Source organism: Mus musculus, chromosome 12 (genome assembly GCF_000001635.26).
Source record: "Mus musculus strain C57BL/6J chromosome 12, GRCm38.p6 C57BL/6J".
NCBI lineage: Eukaryota > Metazoa > Chordata > Mammalia > Rodentia > Muridae > Mus > Mus musculus.
The window spans coordinates 75,745,485-75,766,229 of record NC_000078.6 but is presented as its reverse complement, the minus strand read 5'-3'; the positions used below and the strand labels follow the sequence as shown (position 1 = coordinate 75,766,229).

The 20,745-nt window shown below is 43.5% G+C and overlaps 1 protein-coding gene across 1 annotated transcript in view; it reads left to right on the top strand.

The window, feature by feature from the left end:
• Window positions 1-20,451, top strand: part of Gm40447 (predicted gene, 40447) — a 73,850-nt gene extending 53,399 nt beyond the window's left edge. The window contains exons 4-7 of the mRNA XM_011244246.1: window positions 12,194-12,355; window positions 13,372-13,544; window positions 18,262-18,360; window positions 20,189-20,451. The gene's annotated coding sequence lies outside the window, so the exon portion shown is untranslated. The remainder of the gene's footprint in view (window positions 1-12,193; window positions 12,356-13,371; window positions 13,545-18,261; window positions 18,361-20,188) is intronic.
• Window positions 20,452-20,745: the final 294 nt, after the last annotated feature.

Genomic DNA, 20,745 nt, shown 5'->3' with positions numbered 1-20,745 from the left:
TTTCAACAGAGCTCCAGTAGCTGTCCTCAGATGCCTCCAAGACTACCGTAACTTTTCCCTTCAAGATCTAAAATCCTCTAGGAGATGAGCTGAATCGAGGGAGAAATAAATACAACCCATTGCTATCATGAAAATCCAGAAATCCAACTCCAAAGTTGCTCACTAGAAGGAATGAGTGTCTGAACAGGACTTCCGGTCACTTCCTCATGCAGAGCCTGCAGGCAGCGCTTTTGGAAAGAGATAAGAAACCAGAGCTTCCTTCTGTCCTTCCTGCCTGGAAAACCAGGGCTCCTTCCTGCTTCTGGCTAAAAATGGGCCTGTTCACCCTAGGAGTCCTGACCTTAAACTGCCTAGTCAACTCTAATTGCCAGTCCTTATCACTAGTGATAATGAAACTAACAGCCCACTACTTACTGAAGATTTATGCATACCAAGCTCTAGTCTAAATTCTTTGCATGAATTAACTCCTTGTATCCTCAAAATACTCCTAGGAAAAAAAGTAAGCGAACAATAGGCAGATCTTGGGCTAGGAGTAAGTCTGATAGACCTCTTGCCTCTGGGGTCACTCCCCACAAAACAGGCAGATTTATATATATATATATAGTAGGTGGTTCTGGGATTCAAACTTAGGTCATCAGTCTTTTACTATTTGACCCATCTTGCCAGCCCTACATTAGCTACTTGAGCTTAACTCTCTTTCTCTGTCTGTCTTACTCTGTCTCTCTCTGTCCCTCTGTGTGCACATGTGCATGTGTACATGTGCTCTTCTCTGCATGCACAAGTAGAAATCAAAGGTCATTGTTGAATGTTTTCCTTAGTCACTCTCCACGCTACAATAAATGTATTTATTTATTTTGTTTTATGTATATGGGTGTTTTGCCTGCATGTATGTCTACATCCTATTTATGCAGTATCTGAGGAAGCCACAGAAGGTATAGGATCTTCTGGGACTACAATTAGCAGAGGACTGATGACCTGTAAAAATCTGAGATGTGAAAAGATAATTGAACAGATATGCTCTAATATATGGCACACACACATACAAACAAGCAAAATGTACACATGTGCATATACATATACATGCATATGTACATGTATATATGCATGTATTTCTATGTGCACATAGAAATGCATCTAGTTGCTGAGCAGTAGAGGTGCATGCCAGTAACCCCAGCACTAGGGAGGCAGAGGCAGGTAGATAGATCTCTGTGAGTTCAAGGCCAACCTAGTCTGTGGAGAGCCTTGAGCAATTGCCATCATGAGCCTCCGCTGTGCCTAGCTGGTAAACAAGTAATGTGCGCAGGTGCAAGAGTAAATTCATGCCAAGTCACTGCCCATCCCGGGGCGTAGTAGTGGGATGATGAGTGAGCAGCTAGTCAGGAGCTGACACGTCACATGGAGGGGTATATAAGCAGCATCATTTTCTTTGTTCGGGGTTGTTGTTCTTCTTTCGCCTATGCAATCAATGCTCTCCCAATAAACGTGTGCAGAAGGATCCTGTTGCAGCGTCGTTCTTCCTGGCCAGTTGAGCGCGCGCAAGACTAGTCTACAGGGTAAGTTATAGAACAGTCAAATGTCTCAAAGAACCAATATGTTATGGTGGCATGAGTACTCATGTGCCTTAGTTTGTTTTTTGGTGTTGTGATAAACACCATGACCCAAATAACATAGGAATAGAAGGGTTTATTTCATCTTAGAACTCCAGATCATAATCTATCATTGAGGGAAGTCAGGGCGGGAACTTGGAACAGAGACCATAAAGGAATGCTGTATACTGGCTTGCTAAGCCTATTTCTTATACAACCCAGGAGTGGCATTGCCCATATTGGTCTGTACTCCACCCCCACCCCCATCAATCATTAATTAAGACATGCCAATAGGCCAATCTGCTGGAGGCAACCTCACCTGAGATTCTCTTTCCAAGTGACAGTAGTTTGTGTCAAATTAACAAAAACTAACCAGCCCAATATGTAGGGACACACATGTATGTATTGTCCTTACATACATTCTTGGGGCCACTTCTAGGAATTTGGCAGGAATTTGACATTAGGCCAGAACAAGGAAGTCGGCTCAAGATGAATACAGGAATGTGCTCTTTGTATCTTGATGGGTCTTGTGACCCTGAATACAGTAATCATGGGATCTTTGTTTATGCTTTGTCTGTTCCTTAACTACTCTGATTATGCCTTAGGACTGACCTGGTTCTTTGTATGTACCTAGAATGATATAAAAGCAGAATGGAAGAAAATAAACCCGCTTCAGCCTCAGCACTGGGGGGAGTCAGGTTACAGCGCTGTCTAATTGTCTTTTTCTTCTCAGTCCTCGCTCCCTCCCTTGACACCCTGTTGAATGACCCTGGCTTGGTCAATGTATAAATATGTGTGCAATACACATACATACTTACTTTTTATCAAAAAAGAGAGAAATGTGCATTTCTTCTTCACACACACAGAAAGAGAGAGAGAGAGAGATAGGAGAGAGAGAGAGATTCGAATTAGAATGGCGGTCCCTAGTTGGTGGGATGGTTTGTCACACATTAGGATGTATGACTTTGTTGAAGCTAGTGTGTCACTGAGGGTGGGCTTTGAGGTCATATGCCAAAGCCATTTCCAGACAGCTCTCTGTTTCCTATTCCATTGTCATGCTCCCCACCACGATGGTTATAGACTAACTTTTAAATCTCTCAGCCCCAATATCTTCTTGGTTCTATAAGTTGCCTTAGTCATGGTGTCTCTTCACAGCAACAGAAAGGTAGCTTAGACACAGATATACAGACACACATACACACACACTAAATGAGAGACTAGAGCCAGATGTAGTGTTATGTTTGTGACCCTAGAACTTGGAACGCTGAGCTCAAAACCAACCCGAGATAAGGAGTTTCAGTCTAACCTAAGCTACAGAAGACACTGACTCAGAAACAAACAATACACAAACAAACTAGCAAACAACAGAGAAAGGGGTAGGGGAGGAACCTGGAGAGATGTTTCAGTGGCTAAGAGCATGCAGAGGACTCAGGTTCACTTTCCAGCAACCACATGGAAGTTCACAACTCCAGTATCAGGGCATTGGACACCCTCTTCTGGCCTTCCTTGGGCACTGTCATATACGTGGTGTGCATACTACATGTAGACCAACATGCATACACAATTCTTTAAGAACAGAAGGAAGGAGGATGGTGGTGGTGCACGCCTTTAATCCCAGCACTTGGGAGGCAGAGGCAGGTGGATTTCTGAGTTCGAGGCCAGCCTGGTCTGCAAAGTGAGTTCCAGGACAGCCAGGACTATATAGAGAAACCCTGTCTCGAAAAACTAACTAACTAACTAACTAACTAAATAAATAAATAAATAAAAAAGAACAGAAGGAAGGAAGTCTGCAGAAGTGGCTCCATTAGCAGAGTGCTAGCACAAAGCCTAAGGTGCCTTCTGTTTTCAGCACATACACAACTAAATACGGTAACCCACACCTTTAGTACCAGCACTAGAAAAACGGAGGCAAGGAGGTAAGGCTATGAGCTATGTATCATGTTTGAGGCCAGCCTGAGCTACATGGGACCCTGCCTCAGAAAATGTCAAAGATATCAAAATGTCTTTTCAAAGATGACAGTATTTTATACATGGAGAAAAACTGACTTTTTGATGGAAAATTCTGGTGGCCCCCACAGTCAGCCAATGATTATCTTGAACATTAGTCACACCAGGACAATCAGACAAGGTGTTCCTTCTGTTGTAATACTCTAGGAATGATGCAGGGTTGCTTAAACACATAAACCAAGTCTAATTATACGGAACATCAGCCAAACCCAAATTGAATGTCGTTCTATAAAATCCCTGACCATGTTTTCATCTGAGGAACTTTATCAGGTAACAGGTGACGGCTACACTATCACGGCCACACATGACACCCAGTTTTGAGTTGGCTCTGGATACGGACAAAGAGAGAGCTGGGAAGAACAGCTTATGAAACTTGAATAGACTTTGAATTAGACATTAAAGGATTAAAATAAAAAAAAATAATTTAGGTCACTGTATGGACTGTGTAAGAGAATGCCCTGTTTTTGGCAATATACACGAAAGTATGTGACATCAAAAGGAATAGTTGTCTTCTAAGCCTCCTAAGAACTCCGTTTAAAAGGTTCAGGAAAAAAAATGTATGTGCACACCCACAAAGAACAAATGGGTGGTTCTACCAGGGAGAGAATTGTACTTGACTTGAGTAATTTATGAGTCTGATGGATATGTGGAAATTCCTCAGACTAATTAGCAGGGGATTGTAAATTTTAATAGGTCAAAATAAATCCTTAAAATGCTGATCATGATATATATGTTCATGTGCCAGGGCCTGTGTGCATATATCTGCATTCATGTATATGTGTGTGATACATGTGTGTACTCACTAACTGTGTGGAAGTTTATTTTATTGGTGAGTGCAAAAAAAGGCAACAAGCTTTAATACTAAGTTTGGAATGTTGTGGTGATATGGTGGCATCTACACTCTCAATACTGGGGAGCCTGAGGAAGGAGGATGGTCAAGAAGTTGAGGCTGGCCTAATCTACATAATGAATTCTGGGCTAACCAGAGCCACAGCAAGAATTTTTATTTTAAAACAATGTTACAAGATATTTGATTATTGTACGTAGAAAACCTAATTGTTAGCAAACTATACAAGCTTAAATAGATATTTGTCAGCTGCAGATAGGGGTGTGGCTCTAAAAGCCTCCATAGATAAGAATGCTGAAGACTGGAAAGTGCCTGCATGTTTTCAGGTAAGTTGCTTGGGAGAGGTCTTGTGGTCTTTGCTCTAATGACCCAAGGGCCATCAGCTGGATGGCCTTGAGCTGCCCCACAGTGAAATGGTTCAACTCCTACTGATATGGCTTGGATCCCTCCCCTCCCCCCATGATGGTGACATGGTTCAGCCTGCCGAAGCATAGCAGTCAGGCCTTTGATAGAGCTCTCTCTCTCTCTCTCTCTCTCTCTCTCTCTCTCTCTCTCTCTCTCTCTCTCTCTCTCTCTCTCTCTCTCTCTGCTTGGAAGAGCCTTTATGGAAGGAGCTCTGGGTAAGAGATAGGGATTTCCTCTTTGGGCTTGCCGGAACAGCAGAGAAGCAGCTGGCAGGACACAGGTAAAACAGGATTCTAGGAAAGAGAGCTAAGGAGCCCTCTTGGGTTTGGAGAGCTCAAGAGAAAGATAGGCTAGCTCAGTAGTATGACACAGAAAGAGATTTCTCAAGAGCTGGCAGTTTAGCTGTAGGGTCAGGCTTGTAAATAAATTCTTCGTATGTAGTTAAGAAAATAAAGATAACCTCGCTCAGCTAGCAGGTTTTTACCTCAGTTTATGCCCCAGCCCTACCTCTTTAGAGGTAAAATATAAGTTAAATAGATAAATATTACAAAACAACTACACAAAGATAAACAAAAAGTCCCTTCTATCTTATTTAGGGTTTCTGTTGCTGTGGGAGACACCATGACCTCAGCAATTCTTATAAGGAAAAGTGTTTCGTTAGGCCTGGCTTACACTTCAGAGGTTCAGTCCATTATTGGTCATAGCAGGAAGCCTAGCAGCCTGCAGGCAGACATGGTTCTGGAGAGGCCGCTGAGAGGTCTACATCCGGATCTACAGACAGTAGGAAGCAACTGAGACACATAGACCCTGGTTTGAGGGTCTGAAACCTCAAGACCCACCCCAGTGACATACTTCCCCCAGCAATGCCACACCCACTCCAACAAGGCCACACCTCCTAACAGTGCCAGTCCCTAGGAACCCATGAGGGCTATTTTTTAGTCAAACCACCACAGTTCTCAAAAAATAAAAAAAAAAAAAGTAGAAAAAAGTTTGAAATAGGATTTGTTTGTTTGTTTGTTTGTTTGAGACGGGATTTCACTTTATAGCTTAGTCTGCCCTTGAACTCCTTTAAACCAAGTGCCGGGATTGCAGGCAAGCATCAAGGCACAGGGCTGAGATACTGAGATATTGATGTATACCCAGGGTGCCTCCACCTCTTGGCAATTCTCCTGCCTCAGTCTTTCAAGTGCTGAGATTTCAGGCTTGCAACACCCTGCCCTGTTTGGTTATCTATGTATTCTGAAGTTAATAGTGTCATTGTTTTTCAATTGCCTTATTTTTCATTTAATTCCAAACCCTTTGACAACTGCTTAAATCTACCATCAGAAGCTTTGTGCCTACGTACAGCCTGGGCTGCAGTCCTGTCCTCCGGGAGGTGACAGCAACACCTGATCATAAATTCAAGACCAGCTCTACAGGAGAGCTTATCCAAGGAAAACAATAATCAAATAAACGAGAGATTGAGGGCTGGACAGCAGCTCCATGGTATTTGCCTAGCACATGCCACAGAGGGAGAGAAAGAGAGAACAGAAGCAAGGGGGAAGGGGAGAGGAAGGAAGAAGGGAAAGTTTCAATTTTGGAGTCATGAGAAAGGGAACTGCAAGAAGAAACTGCCTGTCTCATAAACAGAGGCTCCGCCAGAGAGCCCCGAGCTCCAGGGGATGCCAGTTGACACTTTGCAGAGGCGGCTGGCTTTGTGCAAGAAGAATTGCCACAATTTTCCAAGCTCCGTAGAGAACATAATAACTTTATTGTACCTCTTGTTTATCTCCTAATGGGAACTTCATTCTCACTGGGCCCACTTCAAACCCTGGTGTCTAGACAGAGAAGAAAATTCCATCTAGAGAGATAGAACGGAGAGAGGGGGAGAGCTTTCATAGCTACCCCAGACCTGGAGATCATAGTCACTGGAAAGAAAGAAAGGATATATTTCCTTAGTCACTCAGCTGTGTTTATCTTCTCTCTCTCTCTCTCTCTCTCTCTCTCTCTCTATATATATATATATATATATATATATATATATATATACATATATATATATATATATCTTTCTCTATCTCTCTCTCTTTCTCCCTCTCTCTCCCACCACTTTTACGTGGGCTCTGGAGATGAGACTCAGGTCACCATCTCAACAGTCTTCCCCTGACCTCTGTTGAGACAGTCTTACTTTCACAGACAGGACAGAGAGTGAACTTCCTCAGGTCTCCACTTCTCTTGCACCAGGATCCACCACACCCAGTCTTATCACGTGCTAGGAATCAAACCCAGAGCCTTGTGTACGCTAGGCAAGCACTCTACCAACAGGGCTACAATCCCAGCCCTTCTTTGTCGCTAACTACTGTGGGAATTCTGTGGGTTCTGATTCGTGAAGGGCCCCACAGGCTCCTTTCCAGCCTAGCTCTGTTAGGGCCCTTCGGGTTTCACTGGATCTGCCTTAGTGTTTTGGGTTGGGGCTCTGGATTGTCTCAACTTGACAACGTACAAACTGGCACCTGCTGCCCCTCTCGGAAGCAGCTTCAAGAGCTAGCTCCTTTTCCATCTTTGGCCAAACTGATCTCCTGGTTTCAAAAGCCTCTCCATAAACACATCTGTGGGCCTTTTTCCCTCAGGGCTTCCCAGGCAGAGCTGCTTTCCCGCTGAGACTAGCTGTACAGAAAAAGTCCCCTCAGACTCTTTATTCACTTAGGATCCTTGCGAGCCATTGGACTTGACTTCACAGGCATTTCACAGGCTCCGTGCTTCTCTTCAGTTATTGGCATCTGGGAGTTTTCTGGTGGAATCTCTAAAGAGCCAAGAAAACTATCTTTAGCTGGTAGATAAGTAGGCTTAAATTTTTAGAAACAAAAATAAATTCAATTTTACTGCCATGTTATAGTATTTAAGATCTTTTACATTTATTTTTTTTTTTTATTCCAGGGGGGAGGGGACACGTGTCATGGCACACGTGTGGAGGTCAAAGAATATTCTTGCAGGGATAGGCTCTCTCCTTCTGTCACATGGGTCCCAGGGATCAAACTCAGGTTGCCAGGCTTGGCAGAAAGCATTTTTACCTGTTAATCCTGTGAGTCTCAACGCTCCTAATGCTACAACCCTTTAATAAAGTTCCTCATAGTTGTGGTGACCCCTGACCATAAAGTTATTTGCATTGCTACTTCATAATTTTGAATATCTGGTATTTCTTTTCTTTTTTTTAAGATTAATTTATTTATTATATGTAAGTACACTGTAGCTGTCTTCAGACACTCTAGAAGAGGGCGTCAGATCTTGTTATGGATGGTTGTGAGCCACCATAATGGTTGCTGGGATTTGAACTCAGGACCTTCGAAAGAGCAGTCGGTGCTCTTAACCACTGAGCCATCTCACCAGCCCATATCTGGTATTTCTGATAGTCTTAGGGGACCCCTGTGACAGGGTTGTTTGACCCCTGAAGGGGTGGAGACCCAGAGGTTGAGAACCACCTGGGCAGTGGTAGCACATGCCTTTAATCCCAACACCTGGGAGGCAGAGGCAGGTGGATCTCAGCCTGATCTACAAAGTGACTGCCAGGGCTACACAGCTACACAGCGGAATTCCTGTTTTGAAAAAAAAAAAAAAGGAAAAAGAAAGAAAGATTTAACTTCAGAGCTGGGGAGACGATTCAGTGTGGGCAAAGTGCTTGATATGCAAGCATGAGGAACTGAGTTCGGATCCCCAGAGCCCATGTAAGAGCCAGGCTCCTAGTTAAGCAGCTGTAACTCTAGCACACAGAGAGGGGGCAGTTAGGTCCTTGTTGCCTGAGCTGATGGCCATGGAAGCAGGGCATGACTAAGGCTGACCTGGGTAAGGCTGACCCAGATAGAGAAGGGCAAAAAAAAAAAATGCAGTAGTGTATAGGAAAGTTGACAACAGTTTGAGAGCTGGGTAGCTATTGGTGTAATCCTTCAGTAAAGGCTCTTTGTATGCAAATCAGTGAGGCCCAGGGTTTGGCAGTAAAGGATGCTGCAGTCTTGCAGAGAGCTACCTGGCAAGAATACCTTTACCTTGCATAACCACATCTCAGCACTGTGCTAAGGGTGCTAATTAATACTAATGTAATTGGAATTGTGTATACGGGTTATATATCAATATGCATGCAACCCATGAATGATACTACTGCCCTTAGCTAACCATAGTGGTTGCATGCCTTTAGTCCCAGCACTTGAGAGTCAGAGGCAGGTGGATCTCTGGGAGTTTGAAGTCAGCCTGGTCTACAAAGTGAGTTCCAGGACAGCCAAGGCTCCACAGGGAAATACTGTCTCAAAAATCAAACCAGAACAAAAAGTTTACTCCATTGAGTGAGAAACAAAGAACAAATTAACAAACCAACCCAGTAACTGTGCAAGAGCGGGATTATTATGAATGTAGATACAACCATTGTGGGCACCAGCATGGTTTTTGTTTGTTTGTTTGGTTGGTTGGTTGGTTTTTCGAGACAGGGTTTCTCTGTATAGCCCTGGCTGTCCTGGAACTCACTTTGTAGACCAGGCTGGCCTCGAACTCAGAAATCCGCCTGCCTCTGCCTCCCGAGTACTGGGATTAAAGGCGTGTGCCACCACGTCCGGCTACCAGCATGGTTTTTATTTGGTTGATTGGTTTTGGGTTTATAGTTTTGTTGTTGTTGTTGTTTTGGGGGTGGGGTGGGGGTGAAAAAGGACCTCTTGTCCTAGATCTTAGGGAAGGAAACTCAGTATTTCGCTAATAATGGGAGGTTATCTTCAAGCCCTTCATAACAGTTCCTCTTTTTCCAGCGTCTTAATGCAGCAGAAATTTAGACCACTAACTTATATATGTACTATATTTTGAGACAGAGCTCACTATGAAACCTGAGCTGACCAGGAACTTCCTATGTACATAAGGCTGGCCTTAAATGCACAGAGATCCATCTGCCTCTGCCTTCTGAGTGCTGAGATTAAAGGTGTATACTACCACACCTAACCTGGCTGGCTTCCTTCCTCCCTTCCTTCCTTCCTTTCTTTTCTCTCTTTCTTCCTGTCTGTCTGAGAGAGTGGGTTGATGGGGACAGACTTGGTGGCAAACACTTTTGATTACAGCACTTGGAAGCTTGGGAGGCAGAGGCAGGCAGATCTCTGTAAGCTCAGGACCAGCTCTGTCTGCATAGTAAGACTCTGTCTCAGAAAGAAAGAAAGAAAGAAAGAAAGAAAGAAAGAAAGAAAGAAAGAAAGAAAGAAAGAAAGAAAAGAGAAGAAAAGAAAAGAGAGAGAGAGAGAGAAAGAGAGAGAGAGAGAGAAAGAAAGGTTGGTTGATTAAATGAAGCTGTGTGACAAGTATAAATAAATGTAAGTAAGTGATACTAACCAGATCTGGACATGTTTCCACCACTACTGATTTCTTTTTCATGAATGAAAGAGAAAATATGATTTTGCTGTTTTAATTTGAGCTGCAGGTCTGCCAACCCCTGAGAGTATCAGAAATGGTAAGCTGTAAATTCTCTTAGCCGTGTGCCTTCCTGGGTATTAAAAGCCTTAAGTATGGGCTCTTGGATTTTCTACAATCTTTTAAAGGATTTAATTGTTTTATTTTACGTGTATGAGTGTTAGGCCAGGCAGTTAGCCTTTAATCCCAGAACTCAGGAGGCAGAGGCAGGTAGATGCCTTACTTCCAGGACAGCTAGGGCTACACAGACACCAAACACCACCACCACCACCACCACCCATATTTGTAAAATACATGTATGAGTGTTTTGCAGGCATGTATGTGCACTATACATGTACAGTGCCCCAAGAGGCTAGAAGGTGATATCAGACCTCTTGGAACTGGAGTTACAGAGGACTGAGCCGTTCAGCCACCAAGTTCATCTTTCCAGCCCCCATTTTCTCAAGTTTTAGACAAAGGGGAATTTCCTACCTGCTCACAAATAGCTGTATTTTATTAGTTTTATAGGTATATCTATTGCATAAGATTCTATTTAAAGATTTATTTTTATTTATGTGTATAGTGGGAACCTAACTCACATCCTTTGGAAAAATAGCAAGCATTTTGAACTGTGGAGACATCTCTCCAGCACCATAAAGTTTTCCCTAAAGAAACTGTGACATTGTTTGCTTCTCAGGAATGACGTGTAAGGGGCTTGGAGGAATGACTTGAGGTTACGAACACCTGCTGTTCTTGCAGAGAGCCCAAGCTAGGTTCCAAGCACCCACATGGTATCTCACAACCATCCATACATCCAGGGGATCCGATGCCTCCTTCTGACCTCCAAGAGCATGTGGCACATAAAGGATGCACATGCATACATGCAGGCAAAACATGGATGGATAAACCAAACATATCTAAATTTTTTAATTAAAAACTTTTTAAATGGTTTATCAGTTGTATCGGGATAATTGCCTGTTCTCTAAAACTAAGTGACCTAGTACATTTTAGTTTGGTTAACTGCAAAAGAATACTAGATGTGTGCGTGTGCGTTTGCGTGTGTGTGTGTGTGTGTGTGTGTGTGTGTGTATGTATGTATGTATGTGTGTGTGTATTCTCTGACACAGAGATCTCAGGGGGTTTTGAAATGGGCTGCCTGTTCTATAGGAGTGGGCAGAATTTCCTATCAGTAACAAATTCCTGAGATCTCTACCTGAATGTGTCCAAAAATCCAAATCCCTAACTTTCTCTATTACTAGTGATTTTGCAATCAGCATTACTAGTCTTCATGATTTGAAATCTTCAAGGTTTTCTGTTATTTGGTTGTCTTTGAGACAGCATCTCAGTAAATAGCCCTGGCTGGCCTGGAACCCACAGAGACCCACCTACTCTACCGCCAACACATATTGGGAGCTGTGGTTAACAGTGCATATTTCCACACCTGGTGACATTTTTAGGATATGCAAAATACTACAGAGGTTGGGGGCGTGGCCCTTGTCTTTAATCCCAACATACAAGAGGCAGGAGGGTCTCTGTGAGTTCAAGGCCAGCATGGTCTGCATAGGCGAGTTACAGGATTGCCAGGCTTGCATAGAGAGACCTTGTCTCAAAGTAAACCAACCAAACCAAAGCAATAAAACTGTAAGAGAAAAAGAAGAAGAAAAAAAGGATAAAACTATAAAAGAACAAGAAGATTTGGGGCTGGGATGTGTGTAGCTCAGTGGTAGAACCTAGAATATGCCTAGAACATGCAAGGCCCTGTTTTGATCCCCAATAGGAAAAGAAGAAAAGAAAAGAAAAAGGAGGATTTTTACTGAGAAATTTCCATGGTTTGCAAGGAAAGGTGCTTAAGTTCAAAGGCGTGTGTGCAGATACATAGGAGGAGAGACAGGTGAAGTGTCGGGAGAGTGTCGGTGTTTCAGAGTATTACGTAGCCACTTCTCTGATTTATCACAAGCTTCAAGGAGAGCAACTGGATTTACCTGTTTCTCAAGGAAGACGGGCTCATCATTATCACTCTGTGACTTGGAACTCACAGAGCTTCTGTTATCAGCTCCATCACATCGATGACTAGTGAAACAGACAGTTACTGCCAACCTCCCATGAACCGAGGCATCAGGTAAGAGCAAAATAATACTTGGCATATAGGTCAGAGTGTTCCCTTTGGCTTGGTGTGCATAACTTAACGAACACACTCTGAAGGCTCTGATGGTAAAGGAAAAGTACTAGCTGTTCTTTTTAATGGGTCGAGAAGCCTATGTCTCCAGGCTTAGACCATAAACAAAGCTACTAGGATGCCGGATCTCAAACCCTGGCAGGTTACCTCACCTATGTGGTCATCTTATTAATCTTTGTAATTTCCTCAGTGCCCACCATGCATATATTTACTTAGATGTGTTTAAATGGATTGTCAGCAAAGATTTATTAGACTAACCATGAGGAAAGTTCGTCAGTTCTATTTTATTTATTTTGTGGTGCTGTAGATTAAACCCATAGTCTTGTGTTTGCAAGGTAAATTCCTACCACTGAATCACAAGCCCTGGGCCTGCCTAAGTTAAGTTCTTTGGATGGCAGGAATATGTCAGGACCTGATAGCTTTTTATTTTATTTTTTGTGCTCTTCCTGGGTGAAGGAAGCTTGAACCTAAGGCTTTGTACACGCTAAGCGTGTGCTCGACCACCACCAAGCTTCATCTCCAGATTTATCTTTTAATTTTAAGTTTGAAATGGTTTTATTAAGCTGTTCCTTCTTGAACTTGCTCTATTACCCAGGCAGGCCTTGAACTTGCCATCCTCCTGCCTCAGCCTCCTGAGTAGCTAGGATTACAAGCCTATACTACCAGGCCTGGATCTAATAACTCTTGTATGTTCAAAATGCAGTCATCTTTTAGTATCTGAAAGGGATTATTAGCTCCAGGCCCCCTTTGCAGATGGAAATCTGAGACTATTCAAATCTCTTATGTCAAATTATCTAACATTTGCATATAACATATACATATAACATGCTTAAAATTATCTCTCAATTATTTATAATACTTTTACATTAGGAAATCCATAGGAAAAGAATAGCAAATATGTGTTAGGAGAGTTCATACTGTCCAGTATAGAAACGGTATTGTTTTCTTTTGTTTTTTAGAAGTGGGAGGACAGGAGAGAAGAAAGGAAGAGAGGAGGAGGTCTTCTTTTTGTCCATTCTTTGCCATTCAAGGGCTCAGCAAGGAGACAGCTGTGCACAACCGAGGCCAGTGTCAGCTTAGAACTTGGCCATGACCTGATCTTGGCTTTCAAAATTACAGAACTGTGGGAGTTGTAAGTCTATATTTAAGTCACTCAGTTATGGGGGTTGGAGAGACGACACAATGTTTAGGAGCAAGGGATGTTCTCCCAGCAGACCTGGGTTCAATTCCCAGCACCCACATGGCAGCTCACAACTGTCTATAACTCCAGTTCCAGGGGATCTGACACCCTCACACAGACATACATGTATGCAAAACACCACGGCATATAAAATAAGGATAAGTTACTACAAAGGGAAAGAAAAGAAAAAGTCACTCGGGACATTTTGTTACAGTAGCCAAAAAGCTTGCTATCATAGTAATTAAAACTCCTTATGTAATTAGAGCTATTTTGCTGATAAGACCTCCCTTATCTTAGCCTCCTAACCTGTGAAAGAGGAAAATATCTCCAAGTGACAGTTGATAACCCGCAGAATGACACACAGACAAAGCATTGATGTATGGTAGTTGTGAAAGTCCTCTGAGGGTCAGGATTCCAAAATCTCTAATAATATTGCAAAACCAAGATATGCTCAGCTCAGAAAAAGGCTTATCTGACAGGAAGATAATAGCAAGTCCTCAGAGACAAACACACAGTGCCTATGCCCTTCATTTTAAACTTAAGTCTAATGCTTCAGGCACGGCAATTCTAATATTTGTAACCACATTTTAATAGGCACTCTAGAATAGCTTTTAAAAATAAGCTTTCATAATATGCTTCATTAACTCCGGGGGAGGGCAAGGAAGGTTTCGAGAAGGTGTCCTGTGACCCAGGCTGTCTTTTAGCTCACTCTGTAGCTCAGGAAGATCATGTTCTCTTCATACTCCTGCCTTTACCTCTGGAGCGCTAAGATCACAACCTGTGCTGTCACACCCAGCTGCCTGCCTGAGTTTTAAAATAGCTTCTGGGGCTGGAGAAATGGCTGTTAAGAGTATTTGTTGAGAGTTTCAAGGCCAGCCTGGTCTACAGAGTGAGTTCCAGGACAGCCAGAGCTATACAGAGAAACCCTGTCTCAAAACAAAACAAAACAAAACAAAACAAAACAAAGAGTATTTGCTCTTACCAGAGGATGGGGATTCAATGCCCAGACCCACATGGGATGAACAAAGCTTTCTGTAATTCCAGTTCCAGGGGCTCTAACACCTTCCTCTGACCTCTGTGGGCATCAGGTACATATGTGATATGCATATATGTTTTTTTTTTTGTTTTTTTTTGTTTTTTTTTGAGACAGGGTTTCTCTGTGTAGCCCTGGCTGTCCTGGCACTCACTTTGTAGACCAGGCTGGCCTCGAACTCAGAAATCCGCCTGCCTCTGCCTCCCGAGTGCTGGGATTAAAGGCGTGCGCCACCACGCCCGGCTGATATGCATATATGTATGTGGGCAAAACATACATGAAATAAAAATATTAAATTACAAAAAATAAAGTAGCTTTTCTTTTCTTTCCCTCCCTTCCTTTCTTCTTCCTCCTCCCCTTCTTCCTCCTCTTCCTCCTCTTCTTCCTCCTCCTCCTTCTTCTTGAGATAGAGTCTTACTAGGTAGTCCTGAAAAATCACTGCGTTCACCAGGCTTGTCTCAAACTCATAGAGATCCACCTGTCTCCTCTGCCTCCTGAGTACTAGGATTAAAGTCATGTGCTACTACCCCAACTAAAACAGCTAAGATACAAAAAGGAAAAAAAGAGTATTTACATAAAAACACTATTACTAATTACTAAATAGTAAGAAAATGGAGTTCAACAAAATAAAATGTGTTATGTTAGGCCAAGCATAGCAGCACATACTTTTAATTCCAGCAATTGAGAGGCAGAGACAGGCCTGATTTACCTAGCAACTTCCAGGTCAAACAGGGCTACATAGTAACACCCTGTCTCAAAAAGAAGTGTTATATTAGGTCTGGGACTATAGCTCAGTTGGTAGAGCACTTGCCTAGCTTTTGGGTTCAATCCCCAACACCACTTACCCGGAGGTGAAGGTACACTACAATCGTAGTATTCCAGGCGAAAGCAGAATGATCAGGGTTTCAAGGTCATCTTTAACTACAGTGAGCTCTAGGTGTGCCTGATGGTCAGTCTTCCATTCCTACTTGATTGTGTTGAGAGTCACCTAGAGGACACATGTTTGGATGGGTGACTTTTCAGAAAGGACCAACTGAAGATGAAAGGCTCAGCCTTAGTGCATGGCACCACCACCCATGGGCTAGGAGCCCAGACAGAATAAAAGGGAAAGAAAGAAAGGAGGTTGAGCTTGGTGGCTTATGCCTATATTCCCAGCACTTGAAAGGCGGAGGCACAGGCCAATCTCTGTGACTTCTAGGACAGCTAAGCATTAGTGGTTTTTTAATAAGGGTTTGTTGCAGTTAACTCAGCGAGCTCCCCAAATATCTGAGACTGGACTATCTATTTATCAAGCTTTAAGGCCACACAATCGAGCAGTTTTACTCTATTTTAATCCTCTAAACTAATCTGTCTACCTCTGAAACAAAATCCCCATGATTTTAGTACCAGTCTGATATTTTCTCATTGTGTCTCCTGGACTCTGTCCCTGTGGCAGTGAGTGCCAGGATCAAAGGCATCTGCAGCCACTGGTAGCTCTCAGTTGTGTTTTCAAAACAAGTAGACTCTAAGCATTGTAAAAGTCAGTTAGATGCAAAAAAAAAAAAAAAAAAAAAAAAAAAAAAAGGACAGAACGTTGGGGGAGAGGGGGTCTCCAGTGCAAACTCTTAACTGTCTGAAAATGGAGAGGACAGATGGAGGAGCCTGTCAGTTCTTGATGCTACCATTGTCCATCTTGAATGTCTTCCAAATATCCATGTCTTTTTTTTTTTTACACTCCAGATTTTATCCCTCCCGGTTTATCCTCTGACTGTTCCACATCCCATACCTCCTTCACCAATGCCCCCCCCAGACCCCCTCCCCTCATCCCAGTTCCACAAGGATGTACCCACACATACACACACACACACACACACACACACACACACACACACACACACACTCCCACACACTCCCTCAATGCCCATGTCTTAAAGATTTGGTCCTCAGGTTGGTGCTATGGCCAGATGGTACAACCTTTCAAAGAAAGGACCTTATGGGAAGATTTTAGGTTACTGGGAGCATGCCATCAATGGGAATTCTGGGGGGCTAGAGAGGTAGCTCAGCCAGCATAAGTAGCAGCCACATAAGCTGGGCAAGCTGAGTTGGATCCCCAGAACCCAGGTAATCAGCCAGATATCTCGGTAACCCCAGCACCACTGTGGTGAGGTGTGAGACTGTGGCGGGAGAACTGCCCCCAGAAGCTTGGTCTGGGGTCCAGCATGGCACCTGAACGAGAGCTCTTGCCTAAGCAAGGTAGAAGGTGAGTACTGACATTGCAAAGTTTTCCTCTGACCTCCAAACTTGTGCTCCCTCCCTCCCCAGCACACAAAACAAACCCATTCAATTAAAAACAAACATGTAAGGGAGGATTGTGGGACCGAGGCCCCATTCTCTTTTCCTATTGTCTCCTCCTCGTGAGGTAAGCATCTTGCCCTGCTGTGTGTGGGCTTTCTACCATAACCATCCGGCATGCCTACCAGAGCCCCAAAGCCACGAGTCTCCCAATTCCTGGACTAGAACCTCCAAAGTTATGGACCAAGATAATTTTTCTCTGTTCGTAATTATTCAACTGTCTCCGTTGATGAGTAGCTGATGAGCACATCTGCCTGCAGGGGCCGGACTAAGTGAAAGCCAGGGAGTGGGGGACTGGGAAGGTGGCTGCTGTGTGGGCTCAGGGAGGAGAAGAAAGGCTGCCATTTGCAACGCAAGGAGATCAACAGAGAAAGTAAGAGCCCAGGTGCCACATATCAATCAGAACCAGCGATCACTCTTCCAAGAACTAAAGGGCATGAAACAGGTTTTTGAATCCTGATGATTTCCGCCAAGCTAATCTTCATTTAAGTCCTGGATTCCTTTCTTTGGTTGCTTGCCCTAAATTGCTCAAAGCACAATACTGTACTTGCCAAAAGATAGCTGAAGGGAGTTAGTCCTTCAGCTTCCAGCTGCAGGGGTGAAGCTGACAGCTTTTATGGCAGCTGAGGTTAGACATTCACTTGCTTTTCCTATATATATTTACAGCGGGTAAAGCAGGGAAGGGGAGTTGGGGGTGGGGAGGGTGGCATACACCTTTGGTGCCAGCACTCAGGAGGGAGAGGCAGGCAGATCTTTGAGTTCAAGGCCAGCCTGGTCTACAGAGGAAGTTCCTGGATAGTCAGGGCTACACAGAGAAACCCTTTCCCAAAAAACAAAACAAACAAAAACTTACTGTGGGTAACATTATAGGGTATCCACTAGAGAAGACTGCTCAGACACGGGTTTAAGCCAATAGAAAGTCTTTATTAGCCCGCTAGGAACTCCATTTGAGCTTTCAGAATCTCAGTATTGCGCTGAGCCTTTCGCAGGCTAAGTTTTAAAGCAGAGAAACCATGTTCTGAGTTGACACATTTCAGTTAACAAGAACAGTTAGCCAGAAGTGGAACTTCAGAAACCGAAAAGCAAGGTGAGTGCATTTTGAGACTTTCCCAGAACTGTATGACCTTGATGGATCAGGTCTATTTTAGTTCTGGCAGACGGTGGTGCCTATGTGTTGAGTTTTACAGCCTGAATGGCTCTTTCATCATGGAGTCAGTTGTGCTAAGACTTGGGCCCTGTTACAGGTAAATATTTTAACAGGGTGGGTTTGATTAATGTCTCATCCTGATTTTTATTTTATCTTAGACAAGAGTCTCAGTGTCCCTGCCTGTCCTCAAACTCACTGCAATCTGTCACCATGCATGGCTCAGTGGGGTCACTTACAAAACAGCTGGTGACTAAGAGGTAGGTATGCTGCTGAATCAACCACCCCCGGGCATTTTTTTTTAATCTCCGATTTACCACAAATAATTGGGGAAAGGGAATGGTGACTGCAGTTTGCAGGAGGAATGGGTCTTCTGACCCATCTTCGAGAAGCACAGGTCTAGCCGGTTAGTTGCTCTGCACATAGGTCTAGCTAGTTAGTTGCTCTGTACTTCTCTAGTCTTCCCCAGTGCTGTTTGGTTTCATTTTGAGTCTCTCTCATGTAGTTCAGGTTGGCTTAGAACCCCCTGTGTAAGTGGGGCTAGCTTTGAACTCCAGAACCTTCTGCTTATCATTCAAGCACTGGGACTGCATTGTGAACCAATACACCTGGCTCAAAGCCAGTCATTCCCCCCTTTAATTTTTTCCTGTTTTGAGTACTGGGTACCTAATTCTGCAACATAATGCAATATTTCTGGATGCTGAGGGGGTTAGGCAATAAGAAGGGATTTTGCTGTTTTTATCGTTGATTTTTTTTTTCTTTCAGAGACAGTGTTTCTCCATGTAGCCCTTGCTGTCCTAGAACTCACTCTTTAGACCAGTCTGGCCTCGGAATCAGAGATCCACCTGCCTCTGCCTCCCATGTGCTGAGATTAAAGGTGTGTGCCACCACTGTTGAGAATTGGTTCTAATGCTTTGTTTTACTTGGGCTCCCCAAAGCTGAGCTTCCAAATGCTGAGGGTCCCTGCCCACAGCTGGCTTTGATTGATAATAAAGAATTGCCATACAGCCAGTGGCTGGGCAGGGACTTTTAGATTGTGTGGGCAAGGGGCTAAGGGGGAGAAGAGCAGATGGAATTGCCATGATGGGGAAGCAGAGAAAGGAGAGTTAAAGGCTCACTGACCTGTAAGAATCCAGGAAAGTGGCCCTAGGGGCCACTCCCCCGATTGTATCTGGGGCAGCAGAAATGGAATATAGATTTTAAAAGATGTTAACTCAGTAATACCAGAGAGGAGTGTGTGCTAGCCACAGGTTTAGAAGTGCCCAACCATTGAGTTAGTCAAGGCCTATCAAAATTAGCTGGTATGTGTGTTTGTGTGTGTGTTTCATTTGTGAGTCCAGAGCTTTTCGGTGGGTGCAGAGGAAATGTTCTTGCCCTAATGGGAGCTTAAAGCAGATTAAATAGTCATTGCTACACACCGCTGCCTGGCCAAGTTTTTTGGTTTTTTGGTTTTTGTTTTTTTTAAAGATTGATTTATTTGGAATTTGCAATATTCCTGCGTCAAGCTCCTGAGTGCTGAGATTAGAGGCATAGGTCACCATGGCCAACTTGTCCTTTCTAATGAGCATTGCACACGCTTTAAGGTGCTAATGCTCAACATTCGCATCAGTGGATTAAAGGAAATAAATTTAGATAAATAAAATGTGGGCGGTAGGGGCCAGTGGTGTAGCCCAGTGGTAGAGTCTCTCCCCTACCTCACTCTGTTTTCTGAGGTAGTCCTCTGTCATGTGGCTCCAGCCTCAAACTCACTATGTAGCTGAGAATGGCTCTGAACTGACTGATCCCAAGTTCTGGGTTACAAGTGTGAGCTACCACACTTCCACACTTCAATAAGACCCTCATTCTAAAAAAATAAAATAGTCTAGGGAGATGGCTCAATAAGTTGGACATTATCTCACTAATTGTGTGTGTCTGTCTGTGTGTGTGTGTGTGCAGAAAATACACATTTAATTCCCAAAAGACAGTTAAAAACAAGCATATACTTCGGAAGTGCTCGAGGACATGCCCCCAAACACACCGGCTCAGCATGTTATTTTGAAACGTACCGGGTACAGAAAGGGAGACTTGACGTGTCTGTTTCTTCCTAAGGTTGACAGTGACGCCTCCCTTGAGATTATGTCCTCTCTGCCAGGAAGGAAGAAATCCCTTATCAGAGGCCACTGCAAATCCATGCTGGGAAGCCAACAGAATTTCTACAATAACTCTTATCATCTGCGCCACCCCCATCCCTCCCCATAGTGCCCAGTGACTTCTGTACACGTCACCATTTCCTGGCTCGAATCCCTTTGTCTTATCATTTCTTCACTATTTCGAGTTTCTCTAAAAGATACAGCTGCTTTCTGTCCTGGTCACTTGGTTGGTTGTCTGTTCATTCCCCTTTGTAGACCTAATAGACAGGCAAAATTGATAGAATGCGTACGCTGTTCTTCCGTTCCTCTGTCATTTTATTTCTTGAGCACAGTTAAGGTCTCAAGCATAAGAGAGGTATTTTTTTTCCCTCTCCCCCAACACTCCCCATAGAATTGGGCCATATAATAATGGTCTCTTGTGTGTGCTTGAACTTTCCAACAGAACCGTGCTTCTTTTTTTCTTTTTCAATTTTGAAAACTTCTTTCTTTTATTTTTTAAGATTATAATTACATCAT